This window comes from Choloepus didactylus, chromosome 2, assembly GCF_015220235.1.
Source record: "Choloepus didactylus isolate mChoDid1 chromosome 2, mChoDid1.pri, whole genome shotgun sequence".
NCBI classification, from domain to species: domain Eukaryota; kingdom Metazoa; phylum Chordata; class Mammalia; order Pilosa; family Megalonychidae; genus Choloepus; species Choloepus didactylus.
Window position 1 is genome coordinate 209818431 of NC_051308.1, and position 17129 is coordinate 209835559.

General features: G+C 38.5%; 1 protein-coding gene across 3 annotated transcripts in view; it reads left to right on the plus strand.

Moving 5' to 3' along the window:
- TRIT1 (tRNA isopentenyltransferase 1) overlaps positions 1–17129 on the plus strand; it is a 52342-nt gene that overhangs the window by 1310 nt on the left and 33903 nt on the right. Inside the window, exon 2 of one of the 3 annotated variants that reach the window (XM_037827599.1) lies at positions 9583–9620. The exons of the other annotated variants lie outside the window; for them this stretch is intronic. The gene's annotated coding sequence lies outside the window, so the exon portion shown is untranslated. The remainder of the gene's footprint in view (positions 1–9582; positions 9621–17129) is intronic. 3 annotated transcript variants of the gene reach the window in all.

Sequence of the window (17129 nt, forward strand, 5' to 3'; positions counted from 1 at the left end):
CTTTCCAGGATATGTGACTTCAGCCTAACCTTTTTGTGCTGTTGTTTCTTCTGTAAAACGAAAAGTATAATATCAGTGACCCAGTTTTATTGTGATGATTAAATTGTATAAAATACATAGCAAATGCTACAAATATAGCAGCTGTTACATTCTGCGAGGCCCTGTGGGAGAGACAAAACTCATAATCCCTATCCCCAAGGAGTTTTAGTCTAGCTAACTGTAAGTCAAGGCCGAGTTGATAGGTGTTTGAACAGATATTAATGGTGCTTTGCAAGGAGGAGAGAAACTACAGATGCTAGATTTCATGATAAACTATGAAGTATCCTAAAAGTTCTGAGAAGGAGCTATCACTGAAGGCTGATGTCATGGAAAATTCTCCGAAAAAAGGCTTGGAAGGATAGGTGAAGTTTGGATAAATAATAAAGAAAAGGCATTGTCTTAAAGGAAGTGACATGAATGAAGATTTGAAGTTGAAATGGGCTTAGTATGTGTGTAGGACAGTGAAAAGAGACAGTTCAAAAAAGAGGTATTGTGGAGTGGGGGGTGAGTGTGATGAAGACTGTGTAAGGAGCCCTCATTTGTGAGCAGTATGCCTGAGGAATTGGGGAATGGGGTGGAAGGGACAGACATCCCAAATATAGTGTAATAATAGATCTTTGGCCTGATACTTCAGAAACTTGAGTAATATGGGTTTCAGTAAGATGGAGTTACACTGATGATATTGAAGGTCCATTCTACTCTTAATGCTTTATAATTTCTTTAATTCTGGTTTGGTCTGATGGTCGTGGGAATGGAGGGGAAGAGAAAGAAGCAAAATTTTGAAGATAGTGTCGTTATGTATGAGTTGGTCACTGATTGGAGAAAAGCAGGGAACAATGCACACAAGGTGATTTGAGATTCAGGTTTGGGTGCTTGGGGAAGTATGGTGAACCTGGAAGTTAGAGAGTTCTATCTGGGACACAGTAGCAGCAGAACATCCAAGGGGAGGTCTAGTGGAGGTGTGGAGTATGCAGCAGGCATCACACTTGTTCTCTCTACTTATTGGAACACTTCCCTTACATAACCTGGTGGCTCGCGCCTTCTCTTCATTCAGGTCTTTACTAGGATGCTACTTTATTGAAGCTTTCTCTCACCATCGTATTTATTTATTTATTTATTTTTTTATTTATTTATTTTTTAATCATCATTTTATTGAGATATATTCACATACCATGCAGTCATACAAAACAAATTGTACTTTCGATTGTTTACAGTACCATTACATAGTTGTACATTCATCACCTAAATCAATCCCTGACACCTTCATTAGCACACACACAAAAATAACAAGAATAATAATTAGAGTGAAAAAGAGTAATTGAAGTAAAAAAGAACACTGGGTACCTTTGTCTGTTTGTTTGCTTCCCCTACTTTTCTACACATCCATCCATAAACTAGACAAAGTGGAGTTTGGTCCTTATGGCATTCCCAATCCCACTGTCACCCCTCATAAGCTACATTTTTATACAACTGTCTTCGAGATTCATGGGTTCTGGGTTGTAGCTTAACAGTTTCAGGCATCCACCACCAGCCACCCCAATTCTTTAGAACCTAAAAAAGGTTGTCTAAAGTGTGCGTAAGAGTGCCCACCAGAGTGATCTCTCGGCTCGTTTTGGAATCTCTCTGCCACTGAAGCTTATTTCATTTCCTTTCACATCCCCCTTTTGGTCAAGAAGATGTTCTCCATCCCACGATGCCGGGTCTACATTCCTCCCCGGGAGTCATATTCCACGTTGCCAGGGAGATTCACTTCCCTGGGTGTCTGATCCCACGTAGGGGGGAGGGCAGTGATTTCACCTTTCAAGTTGGCTTAGCCAGAGAGAGAGGGCCACATCTGAGCAACAAAGAGGCATTCAGGAGGAGACTCTTAGGCACAAATACAGGGAGGCCTAGCCTCTCCCTTGCAGCAACCGTCTTCCCAAGGGTAAAACCTATGGTAGAGGGCTCAACCCATCAAACCACCAGTCCCCTATGTCTGTGGTCATGTTAGCAACCATGGAGGTGGGGTAGGCAAATACCCCTGCATTCTCCACAGGCTCCTCAAGGGGGCACTACATCTTTTTTTTTTTTTTTTCCTTGTTTGTCTTTTTTCTTTTTTTTTTCTTTTTTTTTTTTAACTTTCCCTTCTTTTTTAAATCAACTGTATGAAAAAAAAAGTTAAAAAGAAAACAAACATACAATAAAAGAACATTTCAAAGAGACCATAACAAGGGAGTAAGAAAAAGACAACTAACCTAAGATAACTGCTTAACTTCCAACATGTTCCTACTTTACCCCAAGAAAGTTACATAATATAGCAACATTTCAGTGAACTTGTTCCTACTACATCCATCAGAAATTAACAGACCATAGTCATTTCTGGGCATCCCCAGAACGTTAAATAGCTTATCTGTTCTTCTTGGATTATTGTTCCCCCTTCCTTAATTGCTCTCTACTGCTAGTTCCCCTACATTCTACATTATAAACCATTTGTTTTACATTTTTCAAAGTTCACATTAGTGGTAGCATATAATATTTCTCTTTTTGTGCCTGGCTTATTTCGCTCAGCATTATGTCTTCACAGTTCATCCATGTTGTCATATGTTTCACCAGATCGTTCCTTCTTACTGCCGCGTAGTATTCCATCGTGTGTATATACCACATTTTATTTATCCACTCATCTGTTGAAGGACATTTGGGTTGTTTCCATCTCTTGGCAATTGTGAATAATGCTGCTATGAACATTGGCGTGCAGATATCTGTTCGTGTCACTGCTTTCCGATCTTCCGGGTATATACCGAGAAGTGCAATCGCTGGATCGAATGGTAGCTCTATATCTAGTTTTCTAAGGAACTGCCAGACTGACTTCCAGAGTGGCTGAACCATTATACAGTCCCACCAACAATGAATAAGAGTTCCAATTTCTCCACATCCCCTCCAGCATTTGTAGTTTCCTGTTTGTTTAATGGCAGCCATTCTAACCGGTGTTAGATGGTATCTCATTGTGGTCTTAATTTGCATCTCTCTAATAGCTAGTGAAGCTGAACATTTTTTCATGTGTTTCTTGGCCATTTGTATTTCCTCTTCAGAGAACTGTCTTTTCATATCTTTTGCCCATTTTATAATTGGGCTGTCTGTACTATTGTCATTGAGTTGTAGGATTTCTTTGTATATGCAAGATATCAGTCTTTTGTCAGATACATGGTTTCCAAAAATTTTTTCCCATTGAGTTGGCTGCCTCTTTACCTTTTTGAGAAATTCCTTTGAGGTGCAGAAACTTCTAAGCTTGAGGAGTTCCCATTTATCTATTTTCTCTTTTGTTGCTTGTGCTTTGGGTGTAAAGTCTAGGAAGTGGCCTCCTAATACAAGGTCTTGAAGATGTTTTCCTACATTATCTTCTAGGAGTTTTATGGTACTTTCTTTTATATTGAGATCTTTGGTCCATTTTGAGTTAATTTTTGTGTAGGGGGTGAGGTAGGGGTCCTCTTTCATTCTTTTGGATATGGATATCCAACTCTCCCAGCCCCATTTGTTGAAAAGACCATTATGGCTCAGTTCGGTGACTTTGGGGGCCTTATCAAAGATCAGTCGGCCATAGATCTGAGGGTCTATCTCTGAATTCTCAATTCGATTCCATTGATCTATATGTCTATCTTTGTGCCAGTACCATGCTGTTTTGGCAACTGTGGCTTTATAATAAGCTTCAAAGTCAGGGAGTGTAAGTCCTCCCACTTCGTTTTTCTTTTTTAGAGTGTCTTTAGCAATTCGAGGCATCTTCCCTTTCCAAATAAATTTGATAACTAGCTTTTCCAAGTCTGCAAAGTAGGTTGTTGGAATTTTGATTGGGATTGCATTGAATCTGTAGATGAGTTTGGGTAGAATTGACATCTTGATGACATTTAGCCTTCCTATCCATGAACATGGAATATTTTTCCATCTTTTAAGGTCCCCTTCTATTTCTTTTAGTAGAGTTATGTAGTTTTCTTTGTATAGGTCTTTACATCTTTGGTTAAGTTTATTCCTAGGTACTTGATTTTTTTAGTTGCTATTGAAAATGGTATCTTTTTCTTGAGTGTCTCTTCAGTTTGTTCATTTCTAGCATATAGAAACATTACTGACTTATGTGCATTAATCTTGTATCCCGCTACTTTGCTGAATTTGTTTATTAGCTCTAGTAGGTGTATCGTCGATTTCTCAGGGTTTTCTAGATATAAGATCATATCATCTGCAAACAATGACAGTTTTACTTCTTCTTTTCCAATTTGGATGCCTTTTATTTTTTTGTCTTGCCGGATTGCCCTGGCTAGCACTTCCAGCACAATGTTGAATAACAGTGGTGACAGCGGGCATCCTTGTCTTGTTCCTGATCTTAGAGGGAAGGCTTTCAGTCTCTCACCATTGAGTACTATGCTGGCTGTGGGTTTTTCATATATGCTCTTTATCATGTTGAGGAAGTTTCCTTCAATTCCTACCTTTTGAAGTGTTTTTATCAAAAAGGGATGTTGGATTTTGTCAAATGCTTTTTCAGCATCTATTGAGATGATCAATTGATTTTTCCCTTTCGAGTTTTTAATGTGTTGTAATACATTGATAGTTTTTCTTATGTTGAACCATCCTTGCATGCCTGGAATGAACCCCACTTGGTCATGGTGTATGATTTTTTTAATGTGTCTTTGGATTCGATTTGCAAGTATTTTGTTGAGGATTTTTGCATCTATATTCATTAGGGAGATTGGCCGGTAGTTTTCCTTTTTTGTAGCATCTTTGCCTGGTTTTGGTATTAGATTGATGTTAGCTTCATAAAATGAGTTAGGTAGTGTTCCATTTTTTTCAATGTTTTGAAAGAGTTTGAGTAAGATTGGTGTCAGTTCTTTCTGGAAAGTTTGGTAGAATTCCCCTGTGAAGCCATCTGGCCCTGGGCATTTATTTGTGGGAAGATTTTTGATGACTGATTGGATCTCTTTGCTTGTGATGGGTTGGTTGAGGTCTTCTATTTCTTCTCTGGTCAGTCTAGGTTGTTCATATGTTTCCAGGAAATTGTCCATTTCTTCTACATTATCCAGTTTGTTGCCATACAGTTGTTCATAATATCCTCTTATAATTTTTTTAATTTCTTCAGGATCTGCAGTTATGTCACCTTTTTCATTCATTATTTTGTTTATATGGGTCTTCTCTCTTTTTGATTTTGTCAGTCTAGCTAGGGGCTTGTCAATCTTGTTGATCTTCTCAAAGAACCAACTTTTGGTGATATTTATCCTTTCTATTGTTTTTTTTGTTCTGTATGTCATTTATTTCTGCTTTAATCCTTGTTATTTCTTTTCTTGTACTTGGTTTAGGATTGGTTTGCTGTTCATTTTCTAGCTTCTTCAGTTGATCCATTAGTTCTTTGATTTTGGCTCTTTCTTCCTTTTTAATATATGCGTTTAGTGCTATAAATTTCCCCCTTAGCACTGCTTTTGCTGCATCCCATAGGTTTTGGTATGTTGTGTTCTCATTTTCATTCGTCTCTATATATTTAGCAATTTCTCTTGCTATTTCTTCTTTAACCCACTGATTGTTTAGGAGTGTGTTGTTTAACCTCCAGGTATTTGTGAATTTTCTAAGTCTCTGATGGTTATTGACTTCTAATTGTATTCCATTGTGGTCAGAGAATGTGCTTTGAATAATTTCAATCTTTTTAAATTTATTGAGGCTTGTTTTATGTCCCAGCATATGATCTATTCTGGAGAAAGTTCCGTGAGCACTAGAAAAGTATGTGTATCCTGGTGATTTGGGATGTAATGTCCTGTAGATGTCTGTTAAATCTAATTCATTTATCAGATTGTTTAGGTTTTCAATTTCCTTATTGGTCTTCTGTCTGGTTGATCTATCTATAGGAGAGAGTGATGTGTTGAAGTCTCCCACAATTATTGTGGAAACATCAATTGCTTCCTTTAGTTTTGCCAATGTTTCTCTCATGTATTTTGTGGCACCTTGATTGGGTGCATAGACATTTACGATTGTTATTTCTTCTTGCTGAATTGCCCCTTTTATTAGTATGTAGTGGCCTTCTTTGTCTCTCAAAACATCCCTGCATTTGAAGTCTATTTTATCTGAGATTAATATTGCTACACCTGCTTTCTTTTGGCTGTAGCTTGCATGAAATATTTTTTTCCATCCTTTCACTTTCAGTTTCTTTGTGTCCCTGTGTCTAAGATGAGTCTCTTGTATGCAACATATTGATGGTTCATTTTTTTTGATCCATTCTGCGAATCTATATCTTTTAATTGGGGAGTTTAGTCCATTTACATTCAACGTTAAAACCGTGAAGGCATTTCTTGAATCGGCCATCTTATCCTTTGGATTATGTTTGCCATATTTTTCCCTCTCTCTATTAATATCCTTTATTGTACCCATACCGAATCTCTTTAGTACTGAACCTTTCTCCAGGTCTCTCTGTCCTGTCTTTGTTTCTCTGTCTGTAGGGCTCCCTTTAGTATCTCCAGTAGGGCAGGTCTCTTGTTAGCAAATTCTCTCAGCATTTGTTTGTCTGTGAAAAATTTAAGCTCTCCCTCAAATTTGAAGGAGAGCTTTGCTGGATAAAGTATTCTTGGCTGGAAATTCCTCTCACTCAGAATTTTAAATATATCGTGCCACTGCCTTCTCGCCTCCATGGTGGCTGCTGAGTAGTCACTACTTAGTCTTATGCTGTTTCCTTTGTATGTGGTGAATTGCTTTTCTCTTGCTGCTTTCAGAACTTGCTCCTTCTCTTCTATGTTTGACAGTGTGATCAGTATATGTCTCGGAGTGGGTTTTTTTGGATTTATTCTATTTGGAGTTCGCTGAGCATTTATGATTTGTGTATTTATGTTGTTTAGAAGATTTGGGAAGTTTTCCCCAACAATTTCTTTGAATACTCTTCCTAGACCTTTACCCTTTTCTTCCCCTTCTGGGACACCAATGAGTCTTATATTCGGACGTTTCATATTATCTATCATAACCCTGAGGTCCATTTCGAGTTTTTCAATTTTTTTCCCCATTCTTTCTTTTATGCTTTCATTTTCCATTCTGTCATCTTCCAGGTCACTGATTCGTTGTTCAACTTCCTCTAGTCTTGTACTATGAGTGTCCAGAATCTTTTTAATTTGGTCAACAGTTTCTTTAATTTCCATAAGATCATCCATTTTTTTATTTAGTCTTGCAATGTCTTCTTTATGCTCTTCTAGGGTCTTCTTGATTTCCTTCATATCCCGTACTAGGGTCTCATTGTTCATCTTTAGTTCTTTGAGTAGCTGCTCTAGGTGTGTCTCTTCTGGTCTTTTGATTTGGGTGCTTGGGCTTGGGTTATCCATATCGTCTGGTTTTTTCATATGCTTTATAATTTTCTGTTGTTTTTGGCCTCGTGGCATTTGCTGACCTTGATAGGGTTCTTTTAGGGTTTGTAGACCAGTTGAAGTCCTTATCTCTAATTTATCAGATCTACAGCTTCGTGGAGTACACTTTCTCTAACTAACCAGCAGGTGGCGTCCACGAGCCACCTGTTCTCCACAAACCAGTTCTCCCCTGCTTAGCCTTTTTGGTGAGTGGGGGAGTGAGTCTTGTGGGGCCCAATTGGTGTCCCAAGCTTGCGTGTGTAGTTGGTGTTGCCTGCCCTGTATGTGGGGCGTGTTTCTGGGCAGTCGGGGAGGGGGGGTGGCCCTAACAATCAAATCTCCCTGATGATCCTAGAGTTTTAACGCTGCTGCAATAGTCTAATCCTTCAGTTCAGTCCTGCCACAGTTTGTCTCTGCCACTGACCCACAAGTCTTTGGTATTGGCGTATGGCTCCTGAGACTTGCAAGTGGGCCCCTCTTCCAGGCTGTGCACCCCGGGTCCTCTGTTGAGGGATGACTGTGCTATGTCACAGGTGAGTGCCGTCCCCCCAGGGCAGTTCTGGGCTGCTGGGCTGTGTTGGGAGGCTCCCAGTCTGCTGAAATGATGGCTGAATGGGGCTCTGTTAATTCACACTGCTCCCCCTTCCCAGCTCCGGGACATTCAGCTGAGGTTGCAGGGAAGGCTAATGTCCACGCCCAGTTTTGTGGTGTGTGCCTGTTATTTGAAGCACTTCCGTCACACTGGGTTGTCTGGGGCAGCTCTGGGCTATGGGGCTGGCGATGGGCAGGAGTGTTTCCTGTCCACCAGGATGGTGGCTGTGAGCGGACACCCCCCTTTTCTTGGGAAGTTGTGTTGTTTAGTGAATTTTCTCAGCCACTGGATTATTGCCTTTTGTCTCAGAGCTCTCTTAGTTCTGCTCTTGAGTTGACGTGCCCAAATTTCAATTCTTTGAAGCTTTCTGTATTGAGCTTCTTAGAGTAATTGTTTTAGAAAAAGCAAAAAGGATTTAAAAAGAAAAAAAAAAAAAAAAAAAAAAAAACGGCCCTCCTCAGAGATCTAATGGGTTATTGAAATGCTAATAGACAAAGCAACCAGGGCCATTAAGGAAAGGTGCACAGGGCAGAGAGATCAGCTTTGCTTCGGGATTTGCATATGCGCCTCAAGGCCTGATCTCCGCCCTTCCCCTTTCTGTGTTCACCAGAACTCCAAAAATCCTCTGCTTTTATTTTGGAGTTTTTCGTGTTGTTTTTTTTCTATGCCTGTCTCCTCTCTGCTGGGCTGGCTGCTCTCAGAGTCTCTGGTGTCTGGTCTCAGTCTATCTATGGTTGGAGTTTGAATCAGTAGAATGAGTTTCCGATAAGAGCAGCCACTGCAATTCTCCCTTCTCCTTCCCGGAGCTGACAGCCCCTCCTCCCCCGGGACTGAGCCTGGCAGGGAGGGGCGTGGGTCCCCTGGCCGCAAAAACTTACAGATTTCGCTGATCTCAGCAGTTCCACGTTTTCATGAGTGTTGTATGAAGTATGCCCAAAGACAGATTGCTCTGTGGTGTCCAGTCCACGCAGTTCCTGGCTTTTTACCTGCTTTCCTGGAGGAGTAACTAAAACATACAGCTCACCAGTCTGCCATCTTGCCCCGCCTCCCACCATCGTATTTAAAATGACAAACCATCATCCCTTCATCCCTATTCCACAAAGAGTCCCTGTCAGGAAAAGGTTCTCAATAAATCATCTTAATTTTACATGTATTTGTAAGTAAGTTAATGAGTTCTGGCAATGAGGGCTGGGTATACTTTTATAATAGCTATTATCAACTCCTCAGAGGTATTTCTTTATTTCTAGGCTCATAGCTGTGTAACATAAGTTTGAGGTAAGAGGTTTTGCTGGCTGCCGTGTTGGTGGGACACTTTGTACCTTGTATAGTGCTGATGATATGTAGAATCTTAGTATTTGATGAGATATTTGTTGACCTGCCTCATTAAAATGGCACATCTCAACCCATTCAGATTCTTCCTGTAGTTGTAACTAACTAAAATAGAAGGGTGAAATTTCTTTCATCTTTGGGATGCCATGGGGATTAATTAAGATATGAAAAACACTTTGAAGATGATTGCACTTTCTGAACTGACCATAAGTTGTGTTTAATTTTGGTTAGACCTTGAATATTCATAACATTTCCCACTGGAAAACTTTGGCCTTTGATTTTACTTTTCAGACTAAATACTGAAAGAAAGCATACCTGCCCCATTCGCTGTGAGTACACATGGTTCTTCATTTCAGCCTTCGCTCCCATGCTGTCTAGGTAGTGCTGCTCTACTTGTTTTGTTTTTAATGACTTAATAATTAATTAATTAATTAAATTCTTTTAGAGCAGTTGTAGGTTTACAGAAAAATCCTGCAGAAAATACATAGTTCCCATATACCACCCCTTCACACACAGTTTTCCCTATTAACATTTTGCATTAGTGTGGTATATTTATTACGATTGATGAATCTATATTATTATAATTTTATTATTAACTAGAATACATAGTTTACATTAAGGCTCACTCTTTCTGTTATATAGTTCTATGGGATTTAAAATTTTTTTTTATTGTGATAACATGTATACAACATAAAATTTCCCATTTAACCACTTTCATGTATACAATTCAGTGGTGTTAATTTCATTTACAGTGTTGTGCTATCAGTACCACTTTCTGTCACCCCAAACAGAAGCTCTGTACCCATTAAGCATTAACTCCCCATTCTCCACCCCCACCCCTGCCCCTGGCACCCTGTAATCTACTTTGTTTTTATGAATTTGCATATTCTTGTTATTTCATGTAAGTGAGATCATATGATATTTGTCCTTTGTGTCTGGCTTATTTCACCCAACATGATGTCTTCAAACTTCATCCAAATTGTAGCATGCATCAGAACTTCATTCTTTTTATGGCTGAATAATATTCCACTGTATGTATATATCACATTTTGTTTATCCATTCATCCATTCATGGATTATAAAATGCTTATATAGATATCTTTTTTATCCTCATAATAAACCCCATAAGGTAGATATTATTATCATTTCACAGATGAGGAAACTGAGGCCCAAGATCCCATAGTAAAAAGCAGAACTGTGTTGAATATAGGTTTTGACTTTCTATGCCCAGTGCGTTATTCACTGTACAAAGCCATCCCTTTTAGATGAGGCAGGAGCTGTGAGATTAAATTATTAGAAAGTAGTTGTTAACTTATGTGCCACTTATCCATGTGCTATATTTTGATGAGGATGTAAAATGTATTTTAGGATTCATGTTATAGTGATGTCTGTAAAGTGAAGTATTGCACCAAGTGGCTACATTACTACAACTAAGAGGTAGAATTTTTTTTTTTTTTTTTGAATTTTTATTATGGGGACACATATACAACATAACATTTCCTATTTTAACCACTTCCAAAAATGCAATTCAATGGTAAGAGGTAGACTTTAATGTCAAGTTGGTACCAAAGAGAGCATGTTTACTGAAACAAGGAGAAATTTGGCCTTGTGAAGAGTCTAGACAGAGCTTTAAACTTCTCTGTTGTAAACAGCCACACAGACCAAAGGGTGACCAAGTGTAAAGTGTGATAACTAGAAAGGTTTTCCAAGGTTCGAAATTGAGCTTTTTAAAAAATGATGTTTGTATTTTAATAATCTCTTTTGGTGTGCTGCCCAGAATTCTGAATTCAAAAATGTGCCAGTAACTCAAAAAGGATTGTAAAACCTTGTCTTAAATCTTAAATTGTTTTGCACCTCATACTTCTGTTGGCACCCCTTTGTCCTGCCTTCACTGTAGGATTTTTCCAAGGCAACCCCTACTACAGTGGTCTCATCCAGGGAAAGTGCTTGTTTTTGTAAACATTGAAAAAGTAGGTACTTTAAGGACTGAGGTAGCTTTTTTGAGGTAAAATCACAATGGGCTGTTAAGGGTAATGTGCCTAGGGTGATAATAATGTGGTCTTGGAGCCTGATATACAGTAACTTGCTTCAGGCCACCTAGCATCTGACAGTTCTGCCTGGCCTCTTGCTTTCCATTGTTCTTATATTCTGTGGTCTCATCCAGGGAAAGTGCTTGTTTTTGTAAACATTGAAAAAGTAGGTACTTTAAGGACTGAGGTAGCTTTTTTGAGGTAAAATCACAATGGGCTGTTAAGGGTAATGTGCCTAGGGTGATAATAATGTGGTCTTGGAGCCTGATATACAGTAACTTGCTTCAGGCCACCTAGCATCTGACAGTTCTGCCTGGCCTCTTGCTTTCCATTGTTCTTATATTCTGTGCTTTGTTGACAGGGCAGTCAGAATTACCCTCAGAGGAATTACTTGTTTAAGGACTCCTGCAGGGCAGGATTTCTGCATGGCAGGTCTGACAAAAGTGATAAACAACATTTGTACTTAATTTTCTGAGTTTTCCAAATCCCAGTTGTTTCACAAATTATAGAAACAAATATTCTCATTCAGCAGTAAGAACCTGAATTCAAAGACGAATGGGTAATACAGTCTCTTTTCCAGGATGGAAAAACCGAGGTATAGAAAGATTAAGAGCAGACTAGGGATCACACTGCAAGACACTTGCACACCTGGGAACTGGATCTGGGCCTTCTAACTCATTCGTAGTGTCTGATATATTTCAGGAAGATGATACTGAAGGTCTTCTTTTTCAGTCTGAGTCTTTTGCTTGGCATGTAAATTCAGGGTTCAATGCATCGCCTTCAGAGACTGGATGAAACATTGTACTGAGAAACTTCAAGGCACTTGCCAAAAGATGTACAATGACTCCTTGAAAATACAGTCTACCAACTATATGCTAAGAGAAAATAAACATAGTGTTCTGTTTGGGTTTATAGAGAGGAAGTATCTAATGTCTTGTTCTTCAAGTCTTGTAGAGAAGCAAAAGTCATACATAGGAGCACAGTTCCCTTTGTGTTTGCACAAACCTACAAAAGGAGAAGCAAATGATTTTTGGCAGTCTGACTAGTAAACAGGCCATGTGTCGTCTAATAGATGTGGAATTCTGTGTTCTTTTTGTCTGCTTTGGGACATAATTTAGCAACAGCATTTTATACCAAAGGATTGTCTATCTGATAGTGCTCAAGGGGCATCTGGGATGCAGGGAGAGATGAAATGGGGAATTGTAATGGCTTAATAGTACATGAAATAAAAGCCATGACAATTTATTAACTGGGAAAGTAGGGGCTATCCTTGGACTGTTTTCACAACTGGCAGAGACAATCTTTCAAAAAGACTGTGCTTGACAAGAGGGTAAGAAGGAAATCTCAGATATTTTAACTCGTCTAAAACACAATGATGAGTTTCTAGTTTCTTAGTTCACTTCCATTATGAGTTCACTTCCTTTGCCTACAGTGTTTTATTAGGTGGGTTGTTCATATATGGTGACTTTTTTGCAGCTACAGAGGAGAACTTTGGAGTCAAACCTGTATTATATAAGGAAGAGGAAGTGACAACTGGCCAAATGGGGAACCATGGGAGAGCACAATTGGGGTTTGCAGATCCAAACCTATGAGGATGAAGTGCTGCTCTGATGCTTCCATGCCTGTGGCAGGGTGTTGAAGCAGCTCCACTGCAAAAAGAAATGTGTGTTTGAGGGATCAGAGTTATTTGGTGGGCACAGTGATTCACATAAGTGCTCTAGTGTGGCTTAACCAGATTGATTTTTGTTTCTTACATAGTTTGTTGAATTCTTCAGATAAATTTCAGTCAGACTAGAGGCCTGATAGCCTCTTTGGCAGTCAGCTTCCGAGCTGGTATCTCAACACTGCTCCATCTTCTTTGTGGCAGCCAGAGTTCAAGCCCTCGCCACTGTGCCACAAAAAATAATTATAACATAATAATTGCAACTATATATTATATATGCCAGACATTATTCTATCTCATTTAATGTCCTCACCACAACCTTATGAGGTAGGCACTATTATTATCTCACCCCTACCAAAAATTTCTTTCTTGAATCCTCGTCTCTTTGTTCCATGTTTTCTTCTCTAGCTCCTACTGTTTTTTTATCCATTCATCTTGTATACCATTCTTTTCCTATGTACCATGGTATATATTTTATCAGGCAGAGAAGAGGAAAGGAGAATATTCCTGACAAAAGAACAACATGAACAAAGTCAGGGACAAATAAAAGTTCATGGTATGTTTTTAAGGAATGACCAGCAACTGCTTGGCATAGAGGATACCATAGAGGGACAGTGGTAGGTGGTAAAACTTAAAATATAGATCTTGAGAACAAATTGTAGAGGATCTTGCAAGTCATGGCATGAGGTTGGGGGTTTTAAACAGGAAAGTGATAGTAAATCTCTTCTATAAAGTAACTGGCTGGGTGGAGAATGGGTTGGACAGAGAGAAACAGTTCAGGATTCTGTTCTGTTAACCTGGGTGAGAATGGCTGGAGTTTAACTGTGACTGGGAGAAGAGGCAACGATTCACTCATTTTGGAGGCAGAACCAATAGAATTTTGTTACTGAATTGGAAGCATTATGAGAAACGATTATGAAAACAAAGCCTTTTGTGTTTGGAAAAATGAGATACAACTTATTGAAAAAAATTCAGATAACACAAAAAAGTACAAAGGAAATATCACCATAGTCTTACCATCCAGAGGTAACCATTTAAAACACTTTAGTGAACATCCTTCCAGATACTTATCTATGCTCTTATGAACATGTGTATATGTTTTTCACATAAATTGACTCATACAATACATGCTGTTATGCATCCTGCTTTTTTTCCATTAATAATATGTTATGAATTATCTTTATGAGTTAAAATATATAACTCTACATCAGCAGTTCTCAACCTGGGCAGTTTTGCCCTGCCATGGAACACTTGGAGACATTGTTGTAGTAACTGGGGAGGTGTGTTCCTGGCATTTACTGGGTTGAGGCCAGGGATGCTGCTAAATATCCTACTATGCTTAAGATAGTACCTCCCCAATCCCTACCACAAAGAATTATGCTGCTCAAAATATCAGTAGTATCAAGGTTGAGAATCCCTGATCTATGTTATTGTTTTTTGTTTTTAAATTTCGAAATAATTATAGATTACAGAAGAATTTCAAAGGTGGTACACAGAGTTCCCAAATACCCTTTACCCGGTTTCTCCTAATATTAACATCTTACATAATCCTGTTACATTTATCAAAACTAAGAAAGTGACATAGATACAATACAGTTAACTAAACTGCAGTGCAGACTTTATTTGAATTCACCAATTTTTCCACTGATGTTCCTTTTCTGTCTCAGGAGCTGATCTAGGATACTATATGCAATAATTGTCATGTCTCCTTAGCCTCCTCCGGTCTATGACAGTTTCTCAGTCTTTCCATGTCTTTCATGACCTTCATGCTTTTGAAGGGTACTGGCCAGTTGTTTTGTAAAATGTCCCTCAATTTAGATTGTCTGATGGTTTTTCATGATTAGACTGAAGTTACAGATCTTGGGGAAGCATAACTCAGAGGTGAAATATCATTGTTGCATCTTATCAGGGGGTACATGATTTCAACATGGTGATATTAACCTTGATCAGTTGGTTAAGGTAGTATCTGCCGGGTTTCTCCACTGTAAAGTGACTATTTTTTCCTTTCTGTATTCTGTTTGTTAGAAACAGCCTACACTAAAGGTGAGGAACAAGGGGTTGGGGGGAAGACTATCAAATAATTTGTGGATATATGTTAAAAGCACTACAGTTATTAATAAATGTATCAAAGGAGATACTTTGAAGCTATACAGTGGTCATGTTTCTCCTTAAAGTTTCACCCACTAATGTTAGCATTCATCGGTGCTAGTTACTGTGATAATTTCCCTCATTTCTTCCACATTTACTAATTGAACTTCTGTAAAAATTTGTCTCTTTTCCTCCGTTTATTTATGTCATTTACTTACATCACTGTGGATATTATTTCATTCTTCAGGTTATCAGTATTACATTATTTATTTTTGTTGTTGAGATTGCTCTAGCATTGGTTATTGGGTATTATATTCTTTCATATTGGATCCTGTGTCCTTTTGGCATGTTCTCATCTCTCTCTCTCTCTCTCTCTCTCTCTCTCTCTCTCTCTCTCTCTCTCTCTCTCTCTCTCTCTCTCTCTCTCTCTCTCTCTCTCTCCTTTGCTCCTGAGTTGCATTTCAAAATGGTGTTCTTCAAAATGTCCCTGGGTTTCTCCTACCTTAGCATCTCCAAACATCTCTAAGCATCAGCAAGCATCTTTGATTGCTCCCAGGCATCTCTCCAAAGGTTTCTCTTAGCTGCTTTGAGCTCCTTCTGTCTGTGAGTTCTCTTACAGGACTCCAGTGATTTAATTAAGACCCATTCTAAATAGGTGGGGTCCACACCTCCATGGAAATATCTAATCAAAATGTTTTACGTACCGTTGGGTAAGTCACATCTCCATGGAAACAACCTAATCCAGATTTCCCTCAAGATTAGATTAAAACATGGCTTTTGGAGGACATAATATATCCAAACTGCCACATGCACTTATCTATATTTATTTCTATATCTATCTGTATATATATTAAAATAAACATGAGTTTATATTGATATCTCTGACTCTAATCCTGCCCTGTAGGGTTCCTTCTAGTCTTTTCCCCTTGCTTATTTGTAACCACTTCCTCTGACAGTGAGATATTGGCTCTCATTGTCTATAATGTATTTACTTATTTGTGCAGCCTGTAAAGTAGTTTCAGTAATTGCTCCTGTGAGAAACAAATTTACCAGCTAGAGTACAGTGTTTGTGTATAGTTTTTTTGTTTGTTTTTAGCCTTACAGTATCCAGTCAAAGTACTTGTTTTACAAGGTTACTTAGGTCAGCTTTTTTTTTCCACCATCCCCTTCAGTGAGATTATGTCATACGTTTGTAATACAGTAGATTCATTTGCTGCAGTCTGCATTTTATTCTGGGTTCCCCAAGCGGACAGTAAAGTGTGCTCTTTGTTGGGTACACTTCTGTGGATTTTATCAATTGCATACAGTCAGTCACCACACTGTAATACCATACTGAACAGTTCTGTCACCCCCAAAATTCCCTTGTGTGTTCCCTTTGTAGTTATTCCTTCTACCGCTCCTAACCTTTGGCCACCACTGATTTTTTTTTCCGTCCCTATAGTTTTATCTTTTTCAGAATGTCATATAAATGGAATCATACAATACATAGCCTTTGCGGTCTTTTTTCACTTATCAAAATACGTTTAAAATTCTTCCATGATGTTGCTCCATGATTTTATTGCTGAGTAGTATTCCACTGCATGGATTACCACAGTTTGTTTTTTATTCACCTGTTAAAGGATATCTGGGTTGTTTCTAGTTTTTGGCTATTATAAAGAAAGTATTATAAACATTTATGAACAGGTTTTTGTGCGAGCTAAGTTTTCATTTCCCTTGGGTAAATACCTAGGAGTAGGATTGCTGTGTTATATGGTATTTGTTTAAGTTCATAGGAAACAACCAAACAGTATTCCAAAATGTTTATACCATTTTGCATTCCCCACAGCAATAAATAAGAATTTCTGTTTATCTGTATTCTCTCCAGCATTTGGTATTGTCAGGTTTTGTTGTTTTTAGCAATTCTAAGAGGTATGTAGTGGGATTGATCTCATTGTGGTTTTAATTTACATTTCCGTAATGACTGTTGATGTTGAGCATCATTTCATATGCTTACATGCCATCTGTGTATCTTGGGTAAATCATCTTTTGCCCATTTTATTTAAGTTAAATTCAGTTTT